Consider the following 19,302-nt stretch of genomic DNA (forward strand, 5'->3'; position numbering starts at 1 on the left):
GCCATGTTTCAAGAAGGAAATCCTAAAGACACAGGAGCAGGTTGTCTCCACAGGCCAAAAGATGAGCCAGTAGGAAAAAAAAAAAGAAGCCTGACTGAACAGAGAGCTTTGTCTGGAACTCAGGAGAAAAAAAAAGAAAGTTTATGACCTTTGGCAGAAGGGGCAGGACACTAAGGAGGACTACAAGGATGTTGTGAGGTTATGCAGGGAGAAAATTAAAAGGGCCAAAGCCCAACTAGAACTTAGTCTGACTACTACCATGAGAGACTATAAAAATGTTTCTATAAATACATTATCAACAAAAAGAGAGCTAAGGAAAATCTACATCTTTAATACATGCAGAAAGAGACATAGGGATGAGGAAAAGGTGGAGATACTTAATACTTTCTTTGCCTCAGACTTTAATAGGAAGACTGGTTGTTCTCTGGGTACCCGGTCCCCTGAGGTGGAGGACAGGGACAGGGAGCAGAAAGAAGCCCCAAAATCCAAGGATAAATGGCCAATGACCTTCTACATCACTTAGACATACTCAAGTCTATGAGGCCAGATGGGGTCCGCTAGAGGGTACTGAGGGACATGGCAGAGGTGCTTGCTGAACCACTTTCCATGATTTTCAACAGACCTGCCATGTACCAGAAGGGCCATAAGGAGGATTCATGGAGCTACAGCCCTATCAGCCTGACCTTAATTCCAGAGAAGGTCATGGAGCAGATCATCCTGAGTGCCATCACACAGCACGTACACAACAACCAAAGGATCATGCTGAGACAACATAGGTTAATGAGAGGTAGGTCCTACTTGGCTAACTGTGCTGGTTTTGCCTGGGGTAGAATTAATTTTCTTTATAGTGGCTGGTATGGGGCTGTGTTTTGGATTTTTGCTGAACACAGGGTTGGTAAGAGAGAGATGTTATTGCTGAGCAGGGCTTACACAGAGCCAGGGCCTTTTCTGCTTTCCGTACTGCCATGCTGGTGAGGAGAATGGGGGTGTATGAAAAACTGTGAGGAAATACAAACGGAACAGGTGACTCAAACTGACCAAAGGGATATTCCATTCCATATGGCATCATGCTCAGTATATAAAGTGGGAGGAAGAAGAAGGAAAGGGGGAACATTAGGAGTGATGACATTTGTCTTCCCAAGTAACTGTTATGTGTGATGGGGCCCTGCCCTCCTGGAGATGGCTGAACGCCTGCCTGCCCATGTGAAGCAGTGAATTAATTTCTTGGTTTGCTTTGTTTGTGTGTGAAGATTTTACTTTCCCTATTAAACTGACTTTATCTCAATCCTAGCTTTTTCCCCCCTAGCTTTTACCCTTCTAATTCACTCCACAGTCCCACTGCTGGGGGAGTGAGTGAGTGGTAGTCTTTAACACTGTCTTCCACAGCATTCTTCTGGAGATTCTGGCTTCTCATGGTGTGGATGGGTGTACTCTTCCCTGGGTAAAAAAAAAGGCTGAATGCCCAGACCCAGAGAGTGATGGTGAAGGGAGTTGCATCCAGCTGATGGACGGTCACAAGTGGTGCTCCCCAGGGCTCAGTACTGAGACCAAACCTGTTTAATATCTTTATTGATGACCTAGACGAGAGGATCAAGGACACCCTCAGTTGACAGACAACACTAAATTTGGCAGGGTTATTGATCTAATGGAGGGTAGAAAGGCTCTGCGAAGGAATGTGGACAGACTGGATCAACGGGCTGAGGCTAGTTGTATGAAGTTCAAAAAGGCCAAGTTCCAGGTCCAGCACTTCAGTCACAGCAACCACTTGCAGTGTTACAGGCTTGAGGGAGAGTGGCTGGAAAGCTGCCCAGCTGATAGGACCTGGGTGTGCTGATCAACAGCTGCTGAGGATGAGCTATCAGTATGCCCAGGTGGCCAGAAGGCCAACAGCATCCTGGCCAGTATCAACAATAATGTGGCCAGCAGGACCAAGGTAGTGATCGTACCTCTGTACTTATTACTGCTGAGGCTGCACCTTAAATATTGTGTTTAGTTTTGGGCCCCTCATTACAAAAAGGACATTGAGGTGCTGAAGTGTGTCCAGAGAAGGGCAACGAAGGTGGTGAAGGGTGTGGAGCACAAGTTTGATGAGGAGAGGCTGAGGGAACTGGTGTTGTTTAGCCTGGAGAAAAAGTCTCAGGAGGGACCTTAGTGCTCTCTACAACTACCCGAAAGGAGGCTGTAGTAAGGTGGAGGTCAGCCTCTTCTCCCTAATGACAAGTGATAGAACAAGAGGAAATGGTCTCAGGTTGCGCCAGGAGAAGTTTAGTTTGGATCTTAGGAAAACTTTCTTCACCAAAAGGGTTGTCAACTACTGAAACAGGCTGTCCAGGGAAGCGGTTCAGTCACCATCCATGGAGGTATTTAAAAGAGCCATTTGTGTGGCAATTAGGGACATGATTTAGTGGTGGACTTGGCAAGTGCTGGGTTAATGCTTGAGCTCGATGATTTTAAAGGTCTTTTGCATCCTAAATTCTTCTATTATTCTGTGATTCTATGTGTCTGTGTCGAACATCTGGTTGGCTACTTTTCCCTTAACAGCAGCTTCCACAGGAAGATTACAAACCCACAAGTTTTTGCTTAGTGTTTTAATTGTCCACAGCACATTGCTGGGAGCTACAATGAGTTTTGTAATCGGCATATGTAGCTGGTACTGAAAGACAAAAGTAATGGCAAGTCCAATTTAGACAAGACCACTTAGCACAAAATTACATTCTGCTAATCCTCCTATAACAACCACATCCAAAATGTCAAGGGACCTGGCTGTGTTTTCAAACCCTCCTGAACAGAGCACAAATTATTTTAAAAAGTTATTTGACTGCAGCTACTCCTCTTTTCTTTGTTTATTTCTTGTCTAAGAAAGACATAAGGTACAGACAATGCTGAGTATCTGCTCCTTTTAAATGTGGGATTTCCGGGGTCTGATGTTAAGGTTCTTGTCTTTCCTTCATTCCCAACTTTGTGACCTGATGTTTAATTATAGTTTGTGAAGTTTCTTTTTGTTTTCCTGTGTTTTATGTCATGTTGCAATTACTGGTTCATGCTTTTCAGGTCTAAAGTATCACTAGACAAAACTACCTGCATCTACCTAAGCCCATCTCTAATTTTCCCCAGGAGAACAGCAGGACAGCATAGATGAGCTATGTTCACACTGAAGTGTGCACAAAACATGATATCACCTGAGCTGTAACATTTGAGGAGATGGACTCAGGCACTGTAGTATCTTCTCCAGCAAAACTTCTACTAAACTAAATTTCCTGAGTGGGATTGAATGTAATGTCTCTAAGTTATACTGCAAATAATTTAACTTTCCACTGATGCAGGGGAAGTACAACCGCACTCATCATAGACTCACAACGTGTAGGTGTGGGGGCACATTAACGTCCCTGCCTAAGCCTGCTTATTCAGGAAAGCTACTCTCACTCAGGAAGGATGCTTAAAACTCTTCTCAGATTTAAACACACTTTTTCATCTCTGGCCCTTGCAGAAATGGAAACTAACCCACAAGAGGAAACCCTGACCCACGGAAGCTCTTTTCACATCCAACATTTATCTTGAACGACAATTAAAGTTGCCTAAATTATGATCCTGGATTTGTAATAACCTTGTGCAGCTGAGCCAAAAGATTTTGTCCCATCCATGCATCCTCTGGACTTTCATGAAGCATATATTCTGCAATTTGGTAGTTTTGCTGTTGTTTGCCTTTAGCTGCACCCATTTAGCATGATGTAATAATTCAACATTTCTTCTAACACCAGATTTCACAAAGAACTTGCAAGTGCTTCCCTGAAACCAAGACCTGAAACTCAGGCACAGCAGGATTTCCTCCACTGCAGGATAGGACTTTCCCACGGGATCTGGTTCAGCAAGGCCAGGGCTGAAGTATGCACTGGTCTGCAAAATGGGAGATCCTCTCCCGTACTTTATTAATTTTCTTCTCTAAAGAGTTAGGCCTGTTATGGTGCCCTGTCAAATGACTTCTTTCTCGCTTTGGAGCTGTAAGGTGATGGAAAAAAAAATTGGGTTAACAAGACAGTGGTCACAAATGCATGCAGCAATCAGGGAAGGATGCATGTGATCAAGGTGAAAGGAAGAAAGGATGAAGAAAAAGAAGAAAAGGAAAAAGAAAACCAGAGAGATAGGCACAGACACTGCAAATACTGAAACTCAGCTTGCTTAAACTTGCATAAAAACTTTAGGTAGAACAATGTCCTCTCAGCCCAAGTTCCTGAAGAAAGATTGTTTGCTGTCAGTCCTCCCTTGAAATTATGATAAGGACCCAACAGCAGGCGAGCTGCTGTTTTGCTCCATTTATTGTGTCTAATCCTTCTGATCCAATCTTATTATGATTTGTATTGCTTTTGTCCTGTTTTTGCTCTGGAAGATGATACCTAAAGACATGTCACAAAATAAAAAGCTGTGGCTTTACATTTTGCATCATCAAAACATGAGTAGCTGTTCCCCAGAGATTTAGGCAGAAATCTTTTGTCTTTCCCTTCCCCTGCAGTACCATGAGACTTGCAGCAGATGCCAAACAGGCTATTCCACAAACAAAACGTGAAGTATTTTCACCGGTGTAACTATGCACTGTAATCAAAGAATGAGGAGGGGATAGAATCAGATAGTACAGTACTGATGAAATCACTGTAGACACATAGGGTAAATAAACCAAACTATTGTCTTTATTTCTACTGTAGCTGAACTGGTGCCCTGTACATAAATACCTGTACACTTGAAGAAAATATGAATAGCCCCATGAACTTTGCATTCCAAAGCTACTTCTTGTTATAAAGGCTGCATTTTCTGGAGTGCCATAAATACAAAGCTAGCTGTGTTTTGAGCAGGAAAAAGCACTAGCCTATGAATACCAAGTGGTCTCAAGACACCTAGTGACTTATGTAGCTAATTGCTAGGGGAAGACAGGATATTTTCCCTTTAAAGTGAGGTAATGAATGAAACAGAATGCTAGCAATGCACAGAACAGCCAGTCCAGTAATCTGAGGTGGAAGGGCACCTCAATATACTAAATAAACTTCAACCTGGAAAGCTTTCAGAGAACCCCTGTCTGTTACTTTGGAAACATCAGGGAACTTTCGATGATAATAAAGGTTGGACATAGACTGCAACAGAGACATTGCCACATTGCTACAATATCCAACACTAATGTAGCCATGTTACTGAATCTTGAAATTGTTGTCAAATTTTTCATGGCACTTGCAATTGGGTCATGATGATGAAAACAGTTCTTCATATGAAGGGTCGTTATGACTGGCATAAAATCAAATATTTAGTTATCTGTCCTCCATTATATACTGAAACATATTATATTAATGACATAATGAAATATTCAGGCTTAATGCTCAGACACTTATATCTTAACCTCAGAATTCAGCGAGCTCCTGAAAATGTACTTTGCATGCACAAGATGTATATTTCATATAAAAAGATGCGCACTGAAACTTTAATACTATTTCCCTGAACTGTCTGCACTGTATTCTGTAGAATATGACATACTTAAATGCACTCATTATGTCTTGAAATTTACCAGCTTCCACCAAAATGTGCTGTATCACTCATCTCACTCATGTCATCCGTGGTCTGTCATTCTCATTTCAGCCCATCTCCAGCATTCTGCACCTTCCCCAGTCACCCAAACTCACGTGCTGATCTCTAACAAAAAGCTCTGAGAAACAAGGTTCATCCTGTGCCTGTCTCGGAAGTCTACTTTTTCTACCACGCATAAACAAGTCTTACCAAAAGTGCTTTTTCTTCTGACAATAATGCTTGGTGTTCAACTTTACTGACAAGCAATGAAGACTTTCCTTTTCTCTTCCATTCAATTCACCAAGAAGCCTCATTGTGTTAGTTAACAATGAGAGCATATCAAATCAAGACAAAATGTTTAAATAGCTCTTAGCCACCACATTATGGCTAAATGACAATAACTCTCTTTCTAATTTATGCAAAAAAATGCTTAGTTATCTCTCTGAATAAAAAGAGAAGTGGGTCTTTTGTATGTAGAAACACCATAATATGAAGTCCCTGTTTAAGTGAGAAAAGAGACAACTCCTGTACATCTAAAAATCTTTATAATTAAGTAATTTTTTTAGGAGAAAGATATAAAAATGATGCAGGAATCATAGAGTTCTATCATATATTATCTGAACATACACATTCAATTTGAATCATGTCTTTGGCAATGAACTAGGTCTCCATTAATTGATGCCATGATAGATTCTCAATGAGTTTGTTTTTCAGGGAAGTTCTTTTTTTTTTTTTCTTTTCTGCAATTGCTGTCATTATATTGCTAATGCAGAAGTTGTTATCAAATCACTTTGAAAAATGGGTTTACTCTTTCCAAAAAAATTTGGGACACTGTTTCAACATCAGTAAAATGTACTCACTTTAGGAGTTTCTCATTAGGTTAGTTGGGTCATGATCAGTTACAGTTTTGTCCTGGTGTTTTCTGATGTGCCCACAAAATGCTTGATGAAGATGTTCAGAAGTGGTTATTGACCCTAGCTGCAAACCAGAAGGCAATTTAGTAGGATTTAATTTGGACACAGTCGAACCACCAGTCCTCTTTGTAACTTAGTTTACTGTCTAATTACCCAGGTTATTTTAAAACCTGCTGACCTTCTGGGAATATTATTTCTTTAGTTTCATTTATTTTGCTCTGGTTTTAGAATGAAAAAAAAAAGTTCTGTCTTTGTTTTCAGCATATTAAAACCTATGAAACTCTTTCAGAAGTGATGGAAATATCTTCGTAAGTTGTTTGTGCAACAGTAACAAATAATTGCTTCTGAGTTGTTCTTATTTACAGTAAATTTTAATTCTTAAAGCATTACCAACAAACTGAGATGGGAAACAGCAATAATTTGAAAAGTTATCAAGTAACTTGCAATGTCTCAGCACAAGAGGCGAAGTGGAAGACAGACGTGGAATAATTGACCACTAAATGTTACAACTCCACCATATGTGAGCTTCATCTCACAGTAAAGAAAGCCAGCTTTATTGCATTGTATTACTTGTATATTGAACTATTTTGACAAAGATATTTCATAATGGTATACACAGTGGCTTGCAGAATATAATATACCAAATATGTGGTGGCTATATAAATATTTCAGTATGTTCTGTTACTTTTTATGCAAAGTGCACATTTTCATTAGGTAATATACTTTTTTTTTTCAAATGTACAGTGTGTCAGTTTGGCCTCGTGTTTCTTCCACTGTAGCAGTTTCCAGATCAATTACAGCATACATATGTTTCAGTACACAGTTTAAGAACTTACGAAATATTGAGATTCTTTGGGGAACCAGACGTGTTTTCTGATGGCGTTGTATGATTGTGTGTAGGATCATGATTTGTGGTCCTGCAGTGGCTGCAGAGATGAAGTATCGAGGTCAGGTATGATACTAACTGAATGCCATGAAGTCAGACCTTGCTAAAATGGAATGAACCTTGAATGTTTTTTTATCAATTCTCCAAGACTTCTAACATTTTCAGACATCTGCTATGTTTGAAAAGATCAAATGTGTTGATGACATCCATTAAAACTCAGACTTGGTCACATGTTAAAGAAATTCCTCCCAGATAGAGCCCATCCAGGACTGTAAACCAGAAGATGACATACTTTTTATTTTACTCTTTTTTAATAGACTAATATACAATTAATAGATTCTACCCATTAGGAATTTTCAGACTCGTATATCTATGCTCTTGTATATCTCTGTGCTATTGACAGGGCCTCCATCAATTTTGCAACTCACCATTTTAAACACATCTGTCCCCTTGACACTGCACCCACAGGTGGTATCACAGAGAGAGCTAATGACATGCCCATGTCACTGAATGAATTGGACAGGGATTACTCTTTGGATTTTGAGTGCATGCAAGAGGAGGACTGCATCTACTGCAAAGAAAATTGCTTTTCATGGATTCTTTCCCCATTGAGAAACTAGCATGTATAATCCTTTAAAAGCAGCAGACAATAATCCCTGTTCTCCTAAATTCTACTGTTACATTAATTAGTTATGATAACAAAAACATTAAAGTGCAATTATATGTCTTCCTGACCAAATGTGTGAAAAAGAGAGTTAGGTAGCCATCAGTATGCAATAACAGAAGCGCTCTAAGGTGCTCAAAGCCAAACAATTCTGAGCCCTAATGCGGTATTTCTGACTCCATGCACAAGCCTCAAGCAAAGAAAGTCTGAAAGTTCATGCAGTCTCCATTAAACCCCCACTCTGCTACTTTCTTCTTACCAGGACTTTATTAAAAATGCACTCCTATGTAGAAATATATAGATATGTAGATATATATGTTGTCAGAATCTCAGTTATCAAAGATGAGCAGTCAATACAACTGCTGAATCCCATAATTCCATTCCCTAATTCAAATAGAAGAGCATGTTTTCCTATTTCATGAGGCCTTAGGCCAGTGTATATGCACTAACTTAAAGCTCCTATTTAGATGTGGTGACGTGAACATGAGCTCTGACCCTAGAGTTTTGGAAGAGGCAACTAAATTGACCTTCCCTTCTGGCTCACCCTGGAATAGTCTCCTTGTTTTCCTTCATTAGAGAGATCCATCTCCTTCTTTCTCATCCTGAAAAGAAATTCCCTTCCCTTTGGTGTGGCTGCAGTCATGGCAACATGTCAATCTTATCTCAGTTGCTATATCTAGTATGTAAAAAGTTATTTGCCATTATTTTAGGACAGGTCCTCCACTCATTTAGTGGTTATTGTTAAGGGTCAAAATCCAGCCAGTTATGTTCAAGCCTATGACAACTTTCTACTCCTAATTCAATAGCTCAGAGATGCTAGCAAAGATAAAGATCCAGATTTGAATTTTCTTTAGGATTCACTGAACTAGCAATGATTCTTTTTTTTTCTGTGCCCATAAGTGGGCTGGATCAGAGAAAACACTCTTGCCTGAATCATTCCCAAATTATGTGAATCTCCTTATGGAACAGATATCATTATTTCTGTGACACTTATATTGTGTATTTTCTGTATTATACGCAGTTGTAAATGGCCTAAAAAAATTGATTTTTTTTCCAAGATGAGTTACATTTAAGAGCTCCTGAGAAATATTAATATCCTTAGTAATGGACAAAGTGGTGAGCTGCAAACCTAAGTCACTCTCTAGGGATTTGACTACCTGTCTTTTTTCATTGCTAAAAATCTGTGGACTTTTCAAACTGAAGGTTACATTAACATTACACAGAGAAAGTCAATTAATTCAACAAATTATCAATTTGTGGAGTTTCCTGAACATGTAGTAACATGTACACAAAACAGCTCTTTGTGATCCCACAGATGTCCTGTCCTCAGTGCACAGCTTCATTAATTGTGTGCTATGCATGTTATTGTCTAAATTATAGTGCCACTTGAGACAGGGAAATCATTGGGAAAGAAATGTTGCTTACCCTTGCACACCAGTAAAGATTACAAATAAGGAGAGGGTTTAAAATGACTGTCAAGTCAGTGCTGTGAAGATTTCATTTTATTCTTAAAACTGTTGGGATTCACCCAAACAAAATTTCTTTTATGTTAGTTTCTATATTTGTAGAGCAAAACTGAGCATACTCAGCAATATATAGTTCACGCAAGAAAAGCTGAGATTTGTAGTTACATCTCTGGAAGCCAAAGGTTTACCCCTAGGTTTGGGTTAGGCCTCTAGGAAATCTAGAAAACGCTATTGTAGTTTTGTGTGTGTGGTTCTGTTACAGTGATGCTGCACAACACGACCTCTACCCCTAGTGTAATACTGACACAGGCATTGGACTAAATTTGTCTCCTTCCTAAACAGTGAATGAAACTCAGCCTGGGCAGAAGTATTTTTTCACACAGATTTTTACCACATCTGTGTTCTCATGGCTACTGCTGGCTGCTAGCTGTGGTCTCCATTTTCTTACACTAGACAGACATATAAACATCTGGCTACATATAAAAGTCATGTCTGATCTATACTGTGAAAGAACCCTAGTAATTTGATATGAATTGTGAGGACCCTGTTGGCCTGATTCAAGGGTATCTGTTGCTTGAGGCTAGAACCTTCTCTGTAGCACCAAGCTAGATGTCAGCACTTAAATAGCAGAGAGACTGTGACTTAAAATATTTCCATTCCAACTACATCCCCAGCAGTCATCAGTCACTTGACCTGAATATTTCAGAATGGACTGCTGTCTAATGTATCCCGTCAGAAATTCCTCATATAGCATTACACAAATGTAATTCATGTATTCCATGATTCACAGATTCCAAAATTTCTTTGCCCAACTACCTTTAACCACTTAATTTAATGATGGAAATGATTCGACAAATATAGGAAGGATCATATTTTTTTCTCTACAAAAGTGTTGAGCAGTTTACTGTTTGAAGCACAGGTAGAATTCACAGAACTCAAGAGCAGAGGATATTATATATTTCCTCAATTTACTGATATATGTAAATTCTCCAAAAAGCATCTGCCATTAAAAATGCTCGGAATCCTTGTTCAACAGAGAGAAAAGAAAAAGCAGAAATAAACAAATGAAATGAGGATATTAGCAATCAAAAATCCTAAGCAAAACTAAGAAAAGGCTGCTAAGAAGGGGTTAAAGAGAGACAATCACAGATGTGGACAGAAAGACATCTTATTCAATGCAGCTGTAAAATCAGTATTACAGATATCCCTAGGGAAGGAATGCTACAATATGAATCCTTGATCTGAAAAGGCCTAGTTGTTACTTCAGTCAAGATGAAAAGTAAGATCAGAAAGCAAGAAAGGTTGTTTGAAATCAACAGTTTTACTGGGCTAGATAGTGAGGGAAAGTCATTCAACCACTTCAAGCTAAATGATAGAAGTGACTCTGCACCCTCACTTCCATTTAATGCCTTATCAGAAGTTGACACAAATTCACCAGTATTTTGTGCTGCTGATATTCTTGCTTCTGTTCAGTACCGAGTGTGAGCAACCAAAGAGTGCATCTGGAGATCATATTCCTTTAATCTTGCTAATGATTCATGCAATGCCTGAAAATGGAGAAGGAGAGAATTAAAATAGACTTTCTGGACTTCCAGCTCAGAGCACTGCAAATTGGAGTTGTGGTACCTGTTATTGAAGAAGCTGTCACATACTCCAAGGCATTCAGAAGAACAGAAATGAAGCCTCTGGAGGAAAAGAAGTAGCTATGCAAAGGTACATTTTTGGAGGATTCTGGTAAAGTTCTGTGTCTAAAATATATATAAAAACATCTGGGAATTTTAACACTGCAGCTCCAGCTGTACAAGAGGGGACTGTGCATTTCACAAGTGCCACAAATTCATGGAAGTGCCTCTCGATACTACTTTTAACCTGTTAGTGGAGGAGAAGAAGCATGAGTTAAAAACACGTTGCCTGTAGGATCCAGTAAGCTACACCTTTTCTTCTTTTTCAGGGACTGTTAATGGAATTAGAGCTAAAACCTTTGTTTTCACAAATATTTGCCAAAGAAATCCATGTATGGGCTTATTTTACTGTTTGCTAAATTAGAATAGATATTGTATCATGAAATGAAGTCTAGTAAATGTGAACTGTTTTGTTACTAGATATTCAGATCACAGTGAACTTTCATTAATATTTTGAATAGAAGGTCTTTTTTAAAAAAAAAACCTAAAATTTATAAGTTAGATAAACCAGAATGGAAATGTTTTTTGTCAGGTCAACTTAATTTTGAGGGAGTGAGTTTTTGCCCACTGAGAAAATAATGTGACTTTCACGCAATTGTGAAAGACTTATAATTTGCTTTTTAAAAACTTTTTGTATGGCACTGTATGGAATTTTTCAAAGAAGTCCTTAGAAAAGAGGCAAAGCTGAAACTTAACTACAGGGTAAAGTTTGTTTGCAGTGGTTTTTCTTAATACGTTGCTCCTGTTTTCTCTGTTCTTTTTTAAAACAATAGCACCACTTGAGAAATTATATGTAAGAACAAGTGAATATGAACTACTTGTTTTCATAGAGTATCTTCACACAGACTATGTGAAAAAATATAGGAATAAAAAATACACATATAAAAGGGACAGAATGCTTTTCTCTCTTATTTAAAAAGCAAACAAACAAAGAATGACTTTTCACAGAAGACACTTCATGAAAATATTCTTATTTCTTACCCAATGAACTGAATTAAATCCTCTAAAAATTATATTAAACTTCCTTTAACTTCTTAAAATCAATTTGACAACTTCTGTTTGTTCATGTCCCTAAATTACATTTCAACTGTCATTTTAGCCATGTGGAACACAGGAAATTAATTTTCAAGTATTTCAAGCCTCATGCATATGAAGCACAACAAGCCAGACTGGAACAGCAAACACCTTTTCAACACAGCACTGTGCCCACCTTGTAGTCATACATTTTTTCTGATGAATTTGGGAGTACGAGATAAAACTTTACAGAGCTACAGCTAGTGGCAGGACAGAAACCAAATCCAAACCCCTAAAACCCCTGCATCTAAACCTTTACTGCTTTAAGTAAATGGGCACCCATTAAGTATAATGTTTCTGAGCTAAATCCTACATGGAAGAAAATATTAAGCATGGCTTTGCAATTTGCCAGATGTTTTCAGGTTATTTTCTCTTTCTATCAGAGTCAAGTTAATCGTGTTCAATAGGCCACTCTGCAACAAAAAGTAAAACTAACTTCCTTAGACAGCTGCTTTGCATAAAGTGTTTGCTTTCGAGGAATATTGTGCAGGTGGAGATACTGGAAAGTAATAACAGAATAAAAAGGGGGAGGGAAAAAATGTGCTCAAGCATCATCAGCCCCCTTAGTATCTTCCAAAACAAAACAAAATTAAAAAAGCTTTGATTTAATATTAGGGGAGGCTAAACCAGAACTCACTGATGATGTAAAAAAGCCAAATTGAGCTACTGTGAAATATTGTCATCTCATCTTCCTTCCTTTACAGCAATTAGCAATTCTCTGAGCAGAGACACTGTCTGAATAGTCCTTAACATCTAAGTACTGACAAAGTGATAGGACAGTTCAGAAACAGGATATGCAATGTAGGGAGAAAAAAGTACAGTGACAGTAGCTTAGCTCAGAATGCAGGAATGGACCCAGGTCTGTTTGCTAACTGACTTCTTTTATATTTTTAAATGATCATATTCAATATCCTCCAACTACTTGAGACAATATTCCAAGGCCACAGATGGAGATTTGAGACAAGTCAGCTGGCAAACACATTTTTCTTTCTGGGAAAACCCCCACATACATCGATATAAAAAATGCAGACAAAATTCTAGTGTTGAAAACCTCCTCAGTTTTTATTGCATAATTATTGTTTTTTAAGAATCAGATTTTAAAAGGGCCTTACCAAAACTATGATTTTATGGGAAAATAATGGGCGTTAAATTAGGCATTGGGAGTCCTCAGTATAACTGAACATTTTCGTATTTACAGTCATATACTTTTCTAGTGCCTCAGACATCTGCTATATCTTTGGAAAGTTGACATTATTATAAGATTTTCATGACTTTATCTACCGAATGCAGCTTTTAAGATTATAGATGTCATATAGCACTCTGACTTATAAATACAAAAGAATGTTTACTGCATATACAGTAATTACCATGCACAAGAAAACACAAACATACACACATGCATCTAGAGAGACACATGAGGCATATATGCATAAATATACTTATATTATAGTCTTTTCTGTAGATAGGTTTTGAATATGATCCCATGACCCTGACTCAAAAGAACAAAAAAGTTTGTTAATACAGAGAGTGTTGTACAAAATATACTGACATTCATTGAGTCAGTAATACATGAAATATAGAATTTCTAGCAGCTCCAGTGGATATGGCTGGGTGGTAATTTTGTATTACTATTGTATTAATTATTAATTAATTATTATATTTTATGTTAAATGCATCATGGTGAGGCATAGATTCATACATTTTTCTTGAACTAAATATACATATATCATCCGTAAACACCACTGTGAAAGTCCACTCGAGAGCATCTTGCCCACCTCCAGCTGCCTCTGAAAGAGGCAGGCTCTTGTGTTGGCAAGACCTTCTGAGACACCAGGTCTTAGACCACGTTAGATGCCTATATTGAGTAGAGCAAACTGAATCAGACAGGCCTGGGGGGCACAGAAGCAGCTTCGAGGAGGCTGGCCAGCTCTTGCTGCAGCTTGCACAGATGCTGCCTTAGCACACCTGGAAGCATCAACCCACCACCAAAGGGTGAGCGCCCAAGGGGAATATCGTCTTCAAAACAGAAATCAATTTTCAGCACTTGCTGAAACCAGCTTTCTAGTTTTCAGTCCCAGTGAAGTGACGTTGTGTACATGTGGCACTGACTCTGAGCACATCACCATGACCCAGCCAGAGTTGAGTGCATTTTCAGTCTTTGCATGCTTAGGAACCTTGGAACTTTTTCCAGTGGAAGTGTAGGTCAGTAGGGAAGTGTAGGTCAGTACTTTCTGCAGATCTCTTCTAGAAGAGTTGCATGAATGAGCATTTGAAAATTACTGCACTTTATCCCTTTTATCACACAGTCACCACTATTTACTTACTCCCTGGCAGGGACTCCAAGCTGTCTGCCTCCATAAATCAGCAGTAGTCACCTTAGCCTTCTCCCAGAGGGTTCAAGTTGAGGTGCATGCAGGTTGGGATGATTCATGGGAAACATGACAGGCCCCTTAAGGATTTTTTTATGACTTGATGAATGCACAGATGTGCCAAGGTTTCTATAGGTGAATGATACGTGGATGTTTGCTCCTGAATGCACAGATGTACCAAGGTTTTTGTAGGTGAATGATACGTGGATGTTTGCTCCTGAGAGATTATGCTTTGGTATAAATGTCCAGTCTGTAAAAAATGTGCATTTTTCAGGATATATTAACAAATGTAGCTCTTGCTTAAGACCACTATTGTATGGTTTTGCCTCTTTAATCTTAAAAGTAACATATGGACTAAAGCCTAGCATTCGTCAAACTGACGTGGGAACAGACCAGACATTTATAAATCTAGTCCATAAGCACATTTTCTCATGTTTGGTTTAATCTGATTGCAATTTTTTATGTTATGTTGGTAGAACAGTAGAAGCAATACTCTAGCAGCTCAGGGGGGCTAAAATCTGAATGGCTCTGAAAATGGGAGGTAGAAACCCTTGCATTTGGCAAAGCTACACGGACAGATTTCACACCAAATGAGCAACCTGATGAGCACATGTTCTTGCCCCCCCCAACCCACATGCTTCACGCACACTCGTGCACACGGTATGTTTCCAACATGCCCCTTACACCAGGAGCTTCTGAAAAGGGTCAAGTGAGAATCAGGACACATCTATCTATGGGCTGTGAAGAGAGAGGCTGTGGCACAGACATCCGCTGGGCAAGCTGTATGGCATGAGGGGCAGCCATAATGTGCAGACTCATTTAGGGTGTTTGGATGTTTACTCTGACAGCACTAAAACCCCTAAGTCACAGTGGCTAATTTTAACATGAAGGTTGTTCAGACACCAACTTTGCAGCAGGAGGGACCACTGCCCTGCACCTTACGTCTTCCCTCGGCACCCTGGCTTCCCTGGAAAGATGTGGAGGTTCGTGGACCAGGTGGAAGTCCCACTATGCTTCTGCCAGCATGTCAGTCTAGCACAGCCCAACACGCACCCACAGGTCAGTGGAGAGCAGGCTCCATTTCTTTTCAGGAACAATGGATCAAGTGAGAGAAGAAAAAAGAATCAAAAAAGGAGAGGTAAGGATATTGATTTGCTAAAGAACAGTGTTACTGAGAGCCTGAGCTCTCAGGGATAATAGAACTGCAGGACACGTCCTTACACAAGGAACAGCTATTCATGGCCCTTCTTGAGATGTATAGATTTAATGGCAGCTGTATCCCCTTCTCAAACTGCCTTGTGCTATGAGATACGGTATGTACAGTAAAAATAGCACTCTCCACACAGCAGGTTTCTATTATGGGATTAACCAATTGTGCCCACGTTGTAAAAGCCCGCTAATGACTAGCAAAGGCAAATCTCCCCAAAGCAGCCAGGCAATAAAAGAAAGTCACAAACAAAAGACTAATGACCTAAAAATAAAATTCAAACCTGAAGATACAACAGAAGATATTGCTTAAAAAGTTAATGGTACAAAACTGTGTGAATTGTGCAACTAAACCCAACTAGCAACTTTCACTTCTTGTTCCCCTATGTCCTATGCTTCTACTTCTGTTAATGCCTATGAGTTTGTAAAATGGCAAGGGGGAAAGGTTGCATGCGTAGCATGTTTATTTATGAATTCTATATTTAATGATTCTTCAGCTAAACTAGAAGAGGCATGGATGATTCCGACTGAAGTGGAAAGGTTATGTTAATAGCATTATACAATCCCCTATCAGTCCCTGCAGTGACTGAAGTTTTACATAGCCCATTTAGAGTAGATAACTCTGAAAGGAATTAATTTCATTCACTTCTAGAGTTGAACAAGTCGTTCATTTAATTAAACTCCAACAAGTATGAAAAAAATTGCTTTCAGTTCAAATGATCTCGTGTTGTATCCTTTGTTAGCATATGGCACCAGGCAGATCACCAGCCCTATATGGAAGGCAAAATTCAGCAATATGTTGCAATAAAGCTCTATCCTGGCTCCCCAGTTAAAGCTTGCTTTCACCTAAAGTATTCTTTCTTACCCTTTCTTATTTCTAGGATCTCAACATAAAGTCATCAGCATTCATGCTGTAAGATTAGATTTAATGTGTTTTTAAAGCCTCCCATTAACCTTTCAGAAAGTCTGACATTTCCTGATTCACCAGACAAAGTCTTATTCTATCGGGGTAGACAGTCTCTTCTCAAATCACTTGCGTGTGTCAATAATGACTCCTTTCTTCCCCCACAAGCTGGAGGAGAGTGGGGCCCCAGCTTCCTTGACTGAGGGGGGTTGCTTTAACAACAGCTTGTGCACAAGTAAAAAGCAGAAATGGAGAAATGATGTAGCTTCACAGTCAAAAGCTTCTGCAGATAGCCTCAAACCCAAACATAGGTGGATTGGGTAGTAGATAATTCTTTATTAAGCTACTGACAGAAATTTAGTGTTTCAGGATGCTTATGAGCCTAAGGAAAAGCCACTATTATTCTTGAGTTTCCATTCCTGCTGAGCCAGCACCTGTTCGCACTTTGCCCTCATTCTGGTCAAGTAAAGATTCTCGCTTAACATGTAATAAAATGTTGCTTTATTTCCCCTGTAAGCCAAACACATTGACATCATTGGGTGTGTGCCTGAATTATGGCCTAAGGATTTGGCCTTTTATATGTACACAATTATTTAGGTCACTTTTCCCCTCTCTGCCCACCCCCATCCCCCCAGTCTCCCCCTTTACTCCTACCCCAAGACTCAGGTCAAAAGAGCAAGTTTCTCATATCTGGTTTTTTATGTTCATATTTTGAGTGTCCATGTGCTTGCAGATCTATTTGACTTCTGTGAGATATCAGGGTGCAAGATATTATGTACTCTTTAGCCATTAATGTCTTTTATGAAATTAAAAATCACATAGTTTTGAGTATCTGGCCAGTTTACTTGTTCCCTCTTGTAACTACAAAATTAAAATATTATCTATAACCTGGATACCATGAAAGATCTTGACTTGAGTTCATGTGTGTCATATGGAGTGATTTATCACTTGACAATGAAATCTCCATTGCACCATATTTTTGAGCAAAGAGAAAGGAAAATTTGGTCTTTTGTCCTTGATTTTGGGTTTCCTTCACACAACCCAAAATCTCTCTCAGAAACGTAAATAATGATGATGTTTCCCACAGTTATGAAGTAAAAGATATGCCATCAGAAATTCAATGCCACAAAAGCTGAAACAAAGTAATATCTTTTATGCTTGCTTGGAGGCCACACACAGATTTTTTATGCAACTCATATGGTGGTTATTGCAAAGAGGAATTCCCTACTTCTTTCCCCAATGTCAACCCTAACAAAAGCAGTTCACAGGCTGTAGTGTCTTCTCTGTCTTATATGTACCTATATACATCAATATGTCAATATAAATATACAATGATTTGTCTCTATACCTATCAATATTGATATCTATATTTATATGAGTTTATGTATGCATTTATAGATATCAAGATATATGTACATATATATAAAAATATAAATTCACATATATAGTTATATATTACTAGCTCACATTAGGTACCAATCTGTATTTATAGATGTTGACATCTATTGATAGATAGAGATTTTGATAGGCATTGATCCTTTTGGTCTGCATATTGATATCTTAATAAGTAGTACAACCTATGGATTTGAATATCTAGTGTTAGGTATCGATGCCTATTGATAGGAGTTTGAGTCAATACCTCTTGATAATATTAAGGCATCAATACATATCAATGCCTATATCAATGGGCATTGATATCTACCAATATTGATATGTATGCATATTAATACCTATCGATAGTCACTGATAATATTAATATCTCTTGCTAAGTATTGGTAAATTTTTCTGTCAAAAGACATTGATACCTACCAAAATAGATCCCTTTTTATATCAATATGCATTTATAGGCCTCAATATTTATTAGTTTGGATACCTATTTATAGATATTGATATCAGGAGATATTGATACAAATTTATACCTCACAATATCCATACCTATTGATAGGCATCTACACCTATTAATTTTGATATCTATTGGCAGTGATAGGTATCTATGTCTATTGTTTTCTATGATTCTATGATTCTATGAATATTGATTCAGATCTCATTATGAACTCCTAAGTATTGGGATCAATACTTTTTGATAATATTTACCAAGACGATTACAAACAGCAAACTATTGAAGGTTATCAATATCTATCAGCAACAATATCTATTAATTTTGGTAGGCATTGGTACCCATTGATACCTTCTACTATTGTAAAGTGTAAATAAGTATCAATACCCATCTACCTTGATATCTATCAACAGACAATAGTATCAACAGGTATGGATACCTATCAGTACATATCAATATCAATAGTTGTTTACAGGCATCTAGACCTACCATTATTGATACCTATTTTCATCAATAGCTACCCATATTGATAAGCATGAATGTCTAACATCTACCATTTTAATGTTAATTTTGATATCAATAGACATAAATACTTACAATATCAATATATTTTGATATTAATAGTCATCTATAGACAGTCAATGACTATCAGTTTTGATGCTTATCAGTTTTGATACCTATCGATTGGTAATGATATGGATAGATATCAACAGGTATTGACACCTATCCATATCAATAGGCATTGTTAGACATCCA

At 38.3% G+C, this 19,302-nt stretch overlaps 1 long non-coding RNA gene across 1 annotated transcript in view; it reads right to left on the reverse strand.

Annotated features, from left to right (window-relative positions):
• Window positions 1–16,111, reverse strand: part of LOC135419453 (uncharacterized) — a 30,282-nt gene extending 14,171 nt beyond the window's left edge. The window contains exon 1 of the long non-coding RNA XR_010433000.1: window positions 15,542–16,111. This is a non-coding gene — a long non-coding RNA (uncharacterized LOC135419453). The remainder of the gene's footprint in view (window positions 1–15,541) is intronic.
• Between the last annotated feature and the right edge of the window lie 3,191 nt (window positions 16,112–19,302).

This window comes from Pseudopipra pipra, chromosome 1, assembly GCF_036250125.1.
Source record: "Pseudopipra pipra isolate bDixPip1 chromosome 1, bDixPip1.hap1, whole genome shotgun sequence".
Lineage (NCBI taxonomy): Eukaryota > Metazoa > Chordata > Aves > Passeriformes > Pipridae > Pseudopipra > Pseudopipra pipra.